Genomic DNA, 13,779 nt, shown 5'->3' with positions numbered 1-13,779 from the left:
AGTGCCTGTAGCAGCTTTTAATCTAAGGACCTGAGTTAAAGGGAGGATTTCTAGGAGGATATGTGGGGAAAAAAAATGCTTTAGGAAATTCTAAAGCACAGTACCAATATAAGGTGCTACAACTAGTATTCTTACAATAAGCTCTCTCCAAGAGCAAGTCCCCCTCTACAGGAAATATGAGTTGAGTTGAATTATTTCTGTATACTTCTCCTAAAAAGATTTATGTTTGACATGCAAAACTGTAAATAATTCCTAAAAATGGGAGGAAGGGAAGAAAGAAAATTCAGGTGGGACTAGATGAAGGAAGTAAATTAAACAGCAGAGGAGACATTTTTTAAATAAAATAAAGCAATACAAAAGAAAGCAAACTGTATCTCAGGGATCAGGTTCTAACTCCATCACTTACTATCTCCCCACATGACCCTGGTCACTCCTCCAAAGACTACAGTTTCCTCATGTGTAAGCAGAAATAGTAACTCATAAGGTTGCCGCAGGGATTAAATGAGATGATATTAATATACAGTCCTTAGCGTTATGTCTTATACATAGTAAGTGAGAAATGAGTGATTACTGTTGATAAAATTATTATTAGACCTGTACACTAATTGGTTACATTCAGGAAGAAAAAAGAGCCAAGAACATGTCAGAAGGGAAGGTGACAGAGAGCTAAATCTATAAATTCCTGTTGGGATACAAAGTTTGAGAAACATAGATTACACAAAGCATTTTTCATATTAAATGTACAAATGACGTACTGTGTCTCCAGGATTGCTGAAGAATCTACAGAACTATAGCCAAAACCTCAAAGTCATAAACGCAGAAGAGCAATGACCACATGGAGAGAGAGCAGGACCCCCCCCCCCAAAAAGTGCTTATTGATGTGTACAGAAGCGTGTTTCCAAACTTTCAATTTTTTAACTTTTCCTAGACAGAATGCAAGCTAGGCTCCATAGCAAAGGCACACCAACTCTGCTTGCCAAAAATAGATGGCATTAACAACCATGCACAGTCATTTAGGTTTCTGTCATCTTGTTCTTTATTCTGGGGAAGTTGTATTTGTGGCTGATTTTAGGTGTTAAATATTTTTAACTCCATCATCTTCAGTAACTGCAAAAGTAAGGAAAGTGTTCCAAAATTAGGAATCAGATGTAGAGATAGCAAGTAATTATAAAAAGGTAAAAAAATAAGGGGAAAGGTAAGAGATATAAGAGGTAGGAAAACACTGGATGCTGCCTGTGTATACGGGATCAGACTTGTGTCAGTTGTAATAAAGTCTATACCTGTGGAATCAGTAAGAATCAGCAAAAGACAAGGAAAACAAGAAAGGTGCATGTGTGGCCAGAGAATCAACATCAGTTTGGGTTGTCAACTGGTCTGGTGTTAGTTCAGGAGAAGGCAAGGAGCTTGTTGAACGGTTTAAAAGCTGAGCATAGCAGAAGTGCTACTACCACAAAACTGCCGAAGTTCAAGGCCTTTTTGAATTTACCCAACTCAGTGTGAATGGTTAGCTCACCATATGACCTGTCACAGCTAAGATCTTCTCTAAGACCTGTACAGACATCATCTAAGAGGGAAGCTACCTGTCTCAGTGGATGTTCAACACAGACAAAACTAGTCTACTGGGGAAAAGATGCTCCAAAATTTCTACCAGCAAGGAGGTGAGAGTAAATCTGGTTTCCCTCTAAGGCACCAGATCACACTCCTCTTTACTAAGAATAACCTTTCAAAACCAAACCTGTACTTAGAGAAATGTTAACTTTTTTTTATAACAAAGCATAATTGTCTCATGAGTATCTGCATGAGGGGCACCTGGGCGGCTCAGTCAGTTAAGCATCCGACCCTTGATTTCAGCTCAGGTCATGTCGTCAGGGTTGTAGACAGAGCCATAGTCGGGCTCCACAATGGGTGTGGAGTCTGCTTAAGATTCTCTCTCCTCCTCTCTCTCTGCCCCTCCCCCCATGCACTCTCTCTCTCTCTCTCTCTCTCTAATAAAATCTTTTATAAGACATAAATTTTTTTAAAAGTATATGCATGAAATTATGGGCTGAAGATCCTAAAAATTTTGTCAATCAGGTGATGGTAAATGGAAATAATATGCCATCACTATTAAGCTGTGTAAAAATACATAGATATGTATCTACAAATACATATATATTTAAATTTGTTTTGCCACTTTTGTCTAATTGTAATAATATAAATATATGAGCTTTAAATACTGGCTTTAGTTCTTCTACTTTTCCTATTAGGTTTTTTTTGGATCATGACTGGAGCCAAAGGCAGACGCTTAACAACTGAGCCACCCACGCACCCCTCCTATTGGGTTTTAAGCTCATCAACCATAAATTACCTACTGTGGGGGTTTTCTACACTCTACCTGACTCGGACAAGGAGAGAACACTTAACTATATTCAACCTCAGAAAATGTGCCTCTGGAACTCTATTATGAGTTTGGTCAATCAGGACACAAAGGAGCTGAAGAGTCTGCATCTTGATAAGACAGTACCCAATCACTGCCGAGATATACTTTCCCTTCCTAAACTTTAAATCCAGTTGCGTTTATTGTGATCCCAGTACTTTGATAACCAATAGCAAATGTGAACTATTCTTGAAACTTCATTAATAAAATCATTCGCAACATTCATTCAACAAAGAAGCGTTTACTGAGTAGGTCTATAGGAGGCACAGTGCATTTTGATGGCACCTTTTATTTTACAATCCCAAAAGAGCTCTCAAAGGTGCCCTAACAGAAAGTATCAGTGATTGAACTTCTCTCATTTTATACATGTACAACACTCTATTCAAAACCCTGATTCATGGGGCGCCTGGCTAGCTCAGTCAGTAGACCATGCAACTCGATCTTGGGGTTGTGAGTTCAAGCCCTGCGTTGGGTGTAGAGATTGCTTAAAAGTAAAATCTTAAAAAAAAAAAAAAACCCTGATTCAGGCATAATATATTTAGCTATTTGTGGAAATAAAAACTAAAAGGGCTGAGACTACCAATCATTAACTAAATTCCAACCTCACAATTCAGTCCAAAAAATACCCAGTGCCAAGTGATTTTTTTTAAATTACAAGCCAAAATATACAGTGATTCAAACATTCCATTAGGCAAAGGAGTTAATTTAATTACAATTTCTTATTTCTAAATCCTATGGGTATGGTACTAGGTAATATGTCAAATTTATCAAGAGTCCCACTCAATGGTTACATTTAATTTGCACCAAGAGCAACTTTTTGAAATTGATTATCTAACATTCCAAAAATAACTTACTTACCTGGGTGTTCTTTATTTTGAAGCTCTTTCTAGAAAATTGAGCCCTAAATCTATGTGCCAGAGAAATGTATTTTCCTAAATCAATTTTTTTGAAAAAGACCATCAAGAATGGAAGAGAAAATAAGGATAGAGATGAAGCACAAGGACACAGGTATAAGCCAGAATGTTTGGGCTGGAACCCGTTCTATCATTTTCTAGTTATCTGGTCTTGGTACCTCAGTTACTCTGTCTGCAAAATGGGAATACTAAAAAATACCTACTCCGTATGGTTGTTACAGGAATTAAACCCAGGTAAATTAGTACATGTAAGGTTTTGGCAGCAATCAGCATTATATAAAGTGTTTACTTATTATGATCATCATGACTAGATCATCCAGATCATCTATACAAATGCCTTTCCCTACTCAAAACCTTCCTTAATTGATCTAGTAGAATTTAATCCCTCCCTCCTAGGCTTCTCCACAAAATGCATGTGTATTACAGTTATTTGGGTACATTTCCCTCCTATTAGATTGTATCTCTCTGAAGATAGAGACAACAGCTCATCTGACTGCACTAGACAGCAAATATTGTTCACTGTTGTCCTTCTTTTCCCTCTCTCTAAAGGTTCTGAAAAATCATACTGTGTCAATTAGCAAACCTTTACCTGGAGACAGGGGATTTATGTAACCAGCGCACTTAAATACCGGTCTTACCTTGCTAAATAGGATCTCTTAAGACTTAAACGAAATTTTGTGGGGAGAGGGAGGGAGGAAAGAAGGATTAATTTGTTTAAACTGCTAAGAATATTTTTTAAACTAATTTATTTTTTAAAAATGTCTATGCCTACAAGCTTACTTGCACTATTTCATTCAAAAAAGCCTATGGTACTTTTAATATAAAAATACAGTAGCATACTTTCTGCATATGTCAAGTCTAACCTAATCATAACTTGCCCATCTGCTGATTTTAATGTAATCCTGGGGATGCTAGAAGACAGTATGCGTGCCTGATTCACCCTACACTATTTATGTAAAATAAAATCATTTTAACATTACACTGAGATGCAAATCTTTCTGGCTTTGATTTGTGCCCTCTTTTCCCTCTTAAAAAAAGTGCCACACACACACACACACACACACACACACACACACAACAAGCCTCCAACTCATTCCGGATCACTGGGAAAGCACTTTCTAAAGTATTACCCAACTTCGCTCACACAATGATGTGGCCCTTACTGTGAGAGAACAGAACTTTTCTGAAAACAAATGGCTGAATTGAGTGCATTTTCTACAAATTTTCCTTTGTTTTTATAGTGTCCTGCCTTTTGAAATTAATTTTTCAGCATAAAAACTGCTGAGGACACCTATTCATTTGCACAAATTTTCCTAGTCTCTATTCTTTGATTCATTTTAAAACAAACTAAAAAACAGAAAGCTGAAAAAGAATTGCACCCATTTAAAGTGGCTTTTCCAAGTCTAATTTTTTTTCATTCCTCAGTGGCAGGGCCTTTCAAAGGCTACACAAAAACTACACCCAATTTATTTCTCATCCTAAACACAACCCAGCCAAATGGAAAACATTATCAGCCATCTTAACCAGGAGAAAAACACAAAGTTCCGCCACATCAAACCAATATTTTTTTTTTTTAGATGAGGATTTTTCACACAAAAGTACTTTAATGAACCCATGCAATGAACAAATGTAATCACAATTTAACATCATATTTTGAACTAATTTATCTTCCTCAAATCGTCACAATGATGGCTAATTCACCTATAATACCTCTCAGCTACCGGGTAGAGTATAGTAAACTTAATTGTTTTATATATCCTGAGGCATACAAAGAAAGGTCAGTCAAACACAAAGAGGTTCCCAGTATCTTATATACATATATGACTGACACAAAAAATCTGCACTGGGTAAGTAAAATTGGGCTTAAGCAACAATAGATCCCGCCCTAAAGTAGGGAGACCTGACAAGTTAAGCCCCCACCCCCACCCCCTAAAAGACAAAGTCTCATTCCCATCTTAAAACCAGGAGGCATAAATTAAAACACTTAAGAGTTGTTTCCTTAGACTTTAGCCGTAAGAAAGCTAATACTGACGCCTTTTCCGAGTAACTGGCTTCTATCAAAACTTATCACAAGTTATGTGAAACCGACAAGAACGTTGGTTCTGCATTTTACCAAGTGAGAACAACAGCATCAGTTTTTGGACAAGCCACCACTTCCAGCACCTCCTGCTCTTCCCGCCCCTCCTCCCCCATTTCTTTTAATATCCTTCCTCCAAACTTGCAACCCGAAAAGGGATCCCACAAAACAAAAGCAGCATCAGTAAACGGGAGGCTACTGGTTTTGAAAATAAAGTTTGTTCCTTTGCTGTCAACCTGATAACTTTTTAAAGATGAAACGTCTCCTACTCGATCGGGTACAACCTTTCCTATTCCCTTACCAAACAACCACTCGTTTGCCCCCGACAGTAAAGAGAAAAAAAGGGAGTGGGAGAAAATGATATTGAAAAGAGGGTCTACGGTGCCAGGGGTAGGGACAGATTTTTGAGACCGGCGTTTGAACACTCCGTGCTTCTGAGAGCTGGGAGGCTTTACTGTGTCGATCTGAGAAATGTTTAGCGATCTGACGCATCAGTTTTTAGGAATGGTACACAAGCAGCCCCCACAATTTGAGCCATGCCTAGAATCCTTCTTCTCGGTGACATCGGCTGGAGGGCACGGGACGGGCGAGAGGGGGGCACCAGGAGAGGTTCCGTGACATTTGTTATTGTTTATGTAGCCCAGGCAGGGACCGGGATCGGGGTGCTCGGGGGCCGAGGAGTGGAAGGGGAGAGGAGCAGGGAAGCACAAAGATTCCTCCCGGAGCCCGGGGCTACTTCTCCGGGGACGGGCGGCTAGTAGCCCCTCGGGGAACAAGAGGGCCAAGGCCGTCGCTGGAGCTTCACCGGAGAGACACTGCCAGCCCCGACATTAGCCCGGCTATCCCTGGACACCCAAAGACACAGAAAATCTCCTCCGCCTCCTGCACGCAGAGTTGGGGCCGGCGCAGCGAGCGGGGCCCCCCAGCCGCGGCGGCAAGCGCCGCGCGCCGCATCCGCGTACTCACCTGCCTCCGGTCGCGCTCGCGGCCGGCTCAGCCTCCGCACGGTCCGCAGCCGGTCCGGGGCCCGTCCGCTCCCTTTTGCCCGCTCCGCCCTCGCCCCGCCCCCGGGAGGTGGCACCCGCGGCTGCTCCGGAATCTCGGGGCGGCCTTCCTGAACTCTCGCGAGCCCTCCTTCCTCGGCTTCTCGGTGGCTGGGCCGGTCAGACTCGGCCCTGACGTCATACGCACCACAGCCGGAAGTAGTCTTCTGTCGTCAACGCCGGCTCGTCTGCCCCACCCACCTACTCCTGGTGAATTCTTGATGGCCCTGGAGGAGTGGACTGGACAGTCCTACTTCCCTCATTCATCAACCTCACCTAACTTACCTCTTCTCTATTCAAAGCTGGTCCACAGCTGGTTCTTGTGAGAGTGCCCAGTGTGTTGCCCACGTGTCCTAAGTGACAGACTTTTTCTTAATACTTCACAATGTAATGCAAAGAATGCAAAGAATAAGTCACAATGTAATGCAAAGAAATGGAAAGGGGTTTAGAGATAATCCCCACGAATCCACACATTTTGCAGATTAGGAAAGGGTGGCCAACAAAGATGGTTTGGCTGACCAACTTGCTTAATCTGTAGCTGTGGGATCTAGAAGCCACCCAGGTTCCTTGACCCTTTTCCATCTCACCGTGACTCCACTGCAAAGACTGGATTCAAATTGGAAAAGCCACAGAAAACTTGGAGGCATTCGCGAAAAACTTGCTTAGGTTGTCTTGGAAAATCTAAACTGACAGTACTGGGCTGCTTTATGTAGGATCTGAGAACTAGGAGGGAAATCCCTGCATTATGACTCAAAAGGGATGGCTTTGTAAAGATGATGCATTTGACTTTGGAGAAAAAAAGTTACTGGGCAAACCAAATAAGAGAATCGTTCCTAATTATTGTCAACAAATTTATCTTCAATTTGAATACTGGAGGTGTTACAAAATACCCTTGGCTTTTAGAGACTACTAAGACAATATGTAAAGCTGGTATTGTGCTTGCAGAAAACATAATTATCTTTAGTTTCACCAAGAGGAAGTGATAGATGCAAAAGAGGTAGGGAAGCATCATGACATCACTTCTCTCTCTCTCTCTCTTTTTTTTTACACCCTGTGCTTTCTCAAATATATAGCTTAGTAACAGAAAAAGCACTACTTTGGTAATTAGTGTATTCCCGAGGAAATCAGTTCCACTGATATATGGTCCTTTTGAGACTCAAATAACAATTGCCATATATGAGTATAAGGAGGTTTAATTGTGATCAAACATGCTTGACAGAGGCCTGTACACCTCCCTCCCTCCACACCTCTCTCCCTCCACCACACACATACATATATTAATTCAAATGAGTAGAATGGAGAACAGTTTATGGAGTGTTCTATAGCAAATTTATGCTCTCAAATATGCCATACATTTTTCATAACACTGGGGAGTAATATGGACTAGTCCAGGGTATCAGAGTAGGATAATATGGAGGCTAAAGCTTTGACCTCCAGTTTCTAAACTGAGGCTATTCTAAACAAATTCCCACAGGAAGTTGTTGAAAGTGCCTAAACTGAAATAAATTAGAGCCATATGCCCTTCAGGAAGCTTGGTGAAATCTGGGGACCTTTCTCAGAATATTGTTCTTAAATGCATAAAATAAACTGTCTAGGGCTACAAAGGAAATCGATTTTATTGACATATAGTTATCAAAATACTAAAAAGGGAATTTTTGATATAGTTATGTGATCAGCAGCTTCTAAAATGACTCCCAATAATCCTCATTTCTGGTATTCCTGTCTTGTGCAACCCCCTCCTCTTGAGTGTGGATCTAGTGACTTAGTTCTGAAAAATAAAATACAGCAAAACTGATGGGATGTCACATATCATGAGTAAGTTACAAAAAGAATCTGCCTTCCATCTTGCTGTCCTCCCTTGCTCTCTCCCTTGCTCGCTGTGGTCGAAACCAGCTTGCCATGCTGTGACCTATCTTATGGAGAGGCTCACTTGGCAGGGAACTGAGAGAGGTCTCTGGTCAGCAGCCACCAAAGGATTGAGGCACTCAGTCCAACAACCCATGAAGAACTGCCAACAACCTGAGTGAGCTTGGAAGCAGATTCTTTCCCAGGTGAGCCTTGAGGAGAGAGCAGCTCTAGCGGACACCTTGATTGCAGCCTGGGAAAGGACCCTGAGCCACAGACCCAGCTGAACCATGTCAGCTTCCTGGCCCACCGAGAACGTGAAATAATAAGTATTTGTTGTTTAAGCCCCTAATCTGGGTGGTAATTTATTACACAAAGATAACAGTTACATATTTGTGTCTTTATTAACGCATTAAATAACACGATCAAGACCTACAGTAATTTTGCAGTAGCGAAGCACATAAACAATATTTTAGATGTCTGCAACAACTTTAATGTGGTAGAAAATATGTGTGATTTCTCTTGGGGGTGAAGTCACAGGTTGCTAACATTACTGTGGTTTGCTGGTTACATTCATAATGGAAGAAATGCTCATTTACAGTTGGACTTTAGTGAAAAAATATATAAATATACATATATGTTAAAATATAAGTATGTATATTATGGATATATTTACTTTTTCATCAAATTTCATAGACGCAGAGTAAGAACTCATTGCCTAAATAACAGATTATTTGTATGTTCTTCCAAAACTCTTACTATCAACTCTCTCGGACGTTAGAATTAAAGTCCAGGTAATAAACTCAGTTAACAGGTATAGACCATGGCCACTGCTAACTTTATTAACCTACAGTTGAACATGAATTTTTATCCCCTTTCTTTCACTTAATCCCTCTTCTCCAAATCTATGCTAAACATAGATAGGCAAAAATCTTAGGCTGGAAAGTGAGAAAAATTGTGGGTGAAAACTTCTACAGCTCTCAGAATTCACCTGATTTTTGTTTTCAGCATGTAAGCTGAAATCGTAAGCTCCCTGGCCAAAGTGACTCTATAGTATTACCTTTACTCTTCTAGGCCTGCCTCATAGTAAGTAACCAATGAATGCCAAATGATGGCAGTAAATAATAATAGAAGGAAACTATTAATAAAATCTTCCCACTGGGTGAGTAAAGCTGCTTTTCTATATATGCAGCTTTGTAATTGCGGGATATGGCCAAAGCAGTATTTGGAGGATAGTTTATTGCTTTAAATGCATTTAACAGAATACGCAAAATGTAAAAACAGATGAACCAAGCTCTTAACTCTAACTTGAAAAAGAAAAGAAATCTAAAGAATGTAGAAGGATGTAAAGACTAGTACGGAATCCCTTCGAGGGGTCCATGGCCCTTATCTGCACCATGTATTACAGATCAAAACATAATCAATCCTAGATATAACTGTTTTTCAAATGGGTGTAAATTCTATTATTATTAACAAATTCAAATACAGTTCTAAAATATAAAGGCAGAAATTAATACAAGAGGGAATTTTTTAAAAAGATTTATTTATTTATTTATTTGAAAGAGAGAGAATGAGAGCACATGAGAGGGGGAAGGGTCAGAGGGAGAAGCGGACTTCCTGCTGAGCAGGGAGCCCGATGCAGGACTCGATCCCAGGACTCCAGGATCATGACCTGAGCCGAAGGCAGTCACTTAACCAACTGAGCCACCCAGGCGCCCCACAAGAGGGAATTTTTTAAAAAAGACTGAAATTGACCTATAACAACCAAAAGGTGATTCTTTGAAAAGTCAAGGAAGTAGGAAAAACTTTGGTAAGACTAATTCAGGAACAAAAAGAAAAGACACAAACAGTAACAATGATAATGGAGATGTAACTGGTATGGAGATTTTTTTTTAAAGAGTAAGAAATTATGATTAAAAAAGAGACTATTAAGACAACCTGGTTGAGCACTCTCCTCTGTGTGAATAAAAGAGTAATGTTAATTCCTGATTCACTCCACGTTTAGACTAAAGAGCAACTAATATTTACTGAGTCTGTGTGTCGAGCATTGTGTTCTTTGCTTGTACTATCTCATTTAATTCTTACAATAAGCCTGTGAGTTGCGTACTATTATCCCCAGTTTTCAGTTAATGAAACTGAGGCTCAGGGAGCTATAGTGACTTAGCTCAGGTCATCCCAGATAGTGAATGAGAAAGGCAACCACTCAGATTCCCAATAGTAGACAAAAGAAGCACTACTGAGCGAAAGCAAAAGCAAGAAATCTGGAGACAGAGATACTTGTTTTAAGTCACTTGCCTACTTACAACATGCACGGTGAATGTTAGCTATTATTGTTATGATAATTCCCGTACTTTAAATGGGTTTAAGACTATACCACCTCAAAGACACAAGAAATAAGGGGAAATTTACTTTCAAGGATGTTTATCCCAGCATTATTTATTCATAACTATGAAAAGTTGGAATTAACCCAGATGCCTAAAGGCAGGGGTCAGTGCAATAAATTACGGTGGATCCGTACAGTGTAATAGCACATATGTGTTAGAAATCATAAGTAGATCAATGATTAACATGGGAAGATGTTCAGATATATTATTAGGTTTGAGAATTCTTTTAAAGCAGGTTGCCAAGAAAATAATATCCTTTGTGTGAAAATTATTTGAAAAATAACATGTGTATATATATAGACATTCATAATATGCACGTTCATATGCATATTTAAAGACTGAAAAGAAAGACACTAAAATAAAAGTTTTCTCTCAGTGTGATTATGAGAAAAAAACTATGATGTACAATGTTATGCCAGTAGATTTTTTAAATTTTTTTTAAAGGAGAGAGAGAAAGAATAAGTGCTTTTCAGTTTTCCATGAAGGCTGTCCTGATGGAAATCCATTACTTTTCTTACTATGGAAAAAAATGAGAAGTTTATGGAATAATGCCTTTCCAGTTTGACCTTGAGAGTGTTTGATTCCTGGCTCCTCTTCTCATAGTCCTGATTTTCAAAGGGGCTCTAGCTCAGCCAGGCTAAGTGTAATTGAGTTTCTTTGAAAATAAAGGCTCTGTTCTGTCAGCTTCCAGGGCCTTTCCCTGGACCATTTGATCAAACACATGACAATCCATTCAGAACTCTCATCAGACTGTCTTCCCCAAAGCACTTTATAAACCTGGAAACAATGACTTTTAATTGATCCCTGCTTTAATTGTTAACCTGCTTGACTAAATGGCAAACAATTTATCACTAAGGGTCTAAAGCATTCCCAGATTTGGGATCTTTCTCCCCCAAAGTGAAAAGCACCTATGTAAATCAGATGCCTGAAGAGAAGCATTAAGGAAAAGTAAAAAATACATTATGTTGAACTATCTCTTTGCGTTATGTTTATTGCTCTGCAAAGGGTAATAAAGAACCAAACCGGATTTTAATTCCAAGGACCTAGTTCTGTTACTAGCTGTATGATCTAGGACAGATCAAAAAAGTTATCTGAAGTCTTATTTCTGCATCTGCAAAGTGAAGAATTTCAACACAACAGTTGCTACAAAGATGAAATATAATTACGTCTGGTAAAAGCACTTTAAGACCAATAAAACCCGTTGTCATAATGGAAATAATACTAGATTGAAGATAGAAAGATCTCAGTATCAATAGCTACCTCCTAGGATCACTGTGAGGCTTAAGCGAAATTAAATGAGATAAATTAAGCACCTAGTGTAGGACTCAGAACCTATTCACATTCAGTTCAAGTTAATTACCATTTCTGCTAATAATAATATTCAGCAGTATAACAAAAACACACATTTCAGAATGGAACCCTCTTTTCTCTTGTCAACTACAAGTCAAATGGATTCTTTGAATTTAAGGAACAATTTTGGTGATGTTAACATCCATGAAGAGAAAAAGATTCCCTGTCGGACTTTTCCTGTTTTGATTCTTGGCTGCTTTCCATTGATTCTTAGAAATTCCTGATATTAATGGAGATACAGATACAGTGGATTTTCCATCTGTGAAATAGGAAATCTAGTGCATGAGTAAGATGAGGCTAAGTGATGCTGCAGTAACAGACCATCATGGAATTTTAGTGGCTTCAGATGGTGTGGATTTATTTATTGTTTATGCTTTATGACCTTTGTAGGTCGTCAGTAAGGCTTTGCTCATTGGAGGCACTCAGGCCTTGGGGCCGGTAGGGCAGCCATCGTCTTGAACATTATCATTAGCTCATCGGCTAGTCCTCATGCCAGAAGGAAAAGAAGATTGGAGGGTCTCACGTAGAGGTTTCTTCTTACAACGCATTGGTCAGAAGTCGTTGCATGGGCCTATGCAAATAAAAGGGAGCCAGGTGATAGAATCTTTTGATTCTCCAGGAAAGAGAGAAAACCAGAAATATTTGGCAATTGTACCAATGACTACCACACATTGTATATTGGGCGAGTGAAATTGTACTGGTTATGGGAAAACCACTGTCCAAATGCTAACTATTAGGATTCTCTTATCCCCACCTCCTAAAGAAAAGCCGACAGTTTCAGTTTCTTAGCAAGGAAAAAAAAAAAAGATAACAAGAGGGGAAGAATGAAGGGGGGGGAAATGGGAGGGGAAGACGAACCATGAGAGACGATGGACTCTGAGAAACAAACGGAGGGTTCTAGAGGGGAGGGGGGGTGGGGGGATGGGTTAGCCTGGTGATGGGTATTAAAGAGGGCACGTTCTGCGTGGAGCACTGGGTGTTATATGCAAACGATGAATCATGGAACACTACATCAAAAACGAATGATGTAATGTATGGTGATTAACATAACAATAAAAATGTAAATATATATATATAATTATTCTTACTACTCCTAACTTCTAATTTTTACCAAATACAATATATTTAAGTTATATTCAGAAAAAGAAAAAAGAAAGGAAAACTGCAGGGGCGCCTGGGTGGCTCACTCAGTCAAGCATCTACCTGCAACTCAGGTCATGATCTCAGTGTCCTGGGATCAAGCCCCACATCGGGCTCCCTGCTCCGCGGGAAGCCTGCTTCTCCCTCTCCCACTCCCCCTGCTTGTGCTCCCTCTCTCGCTGCGTCTCTTTGTCAAATAAATAAAATCTTAAAAAAAGAAAAAAGAGGGGTGCCTGGGTGGCTCAGCCAGTTAGGCGTCTGCCTTCAGCTCAGGTCATGATCCCAGGGTCCTGGGGTCGAGCCCCGCATCAGGCTCTCTGCTCAGTGGAGAACCTGCTTCTCCCTCTCCCTCTGCCTGCCGCTCTGCCTACTTGTGCTCTTTCTCTATCTCTCTGTCAAATAAATGGATAAAATCTTTAAAAATAAATAAAATAAATAACAAGAAAGGAAAACTACAAGACACTATGATATTTTGTGATGATACACGCTATATTAGATACAGTTTAAAATTTTTAACATCAAGTTCTAAAAGAAAAAAAAGAAATTTGTTTGGTGTCTTCAGTTTCCTGAAAATGATCTTCATTGACCTTAGAAATTCACTAACATTACA

The 13,779-nt window shown here is 39.7% G+C and overlaps 1 protein-coding gene across 2 annotated transcripts in view; it reads right to left on the bottom strand.

Moving 5' to 3' along the window:
• The window catches only part of STK38L (serine/threonine kinase 38 like), a 79,677-nt gene extending 73,215 nt beyond the window's left edge, over positions 1–6,462 (bottom strand). Inside the window, exon 1 of one of the 2 annotated variants that reach the window (XM_028113189.2) lies at positions 6,374–6,462. The gene's annotated coding sequence lies outside the window, so the exon portion shown is untranslated. The remainder of the gene's footprint in view (positions 1–6,373) is intronic. The other variant, XM_028113190.2, reaches the window with a different exon arrangement.
• Positions 6,463–13,779: the final 7,317 nt, after the last annotated feature.

The sequence above is a fragment of the Eumetopias jubatus genome, unplaced genomic scaffold, assembly GCF_037043125.1.
Source record: "Eumetopias jubatus isolate StellerSeaLion01/CBP00866 unplaced genomic scaffold, mEumJub1_p1.0 scaffold_8, whole genome shotgun sequence".
Classification (NCBI taxonomy): Eukaryota; Metazoa; Chordata; class Mammalia; order Carnivora; family Otariidae; genus Eumetopias; species Eumetopias jubatus.
This window is presented reverse-complemented; position numbering and strand designations above follow the sequence as displayed.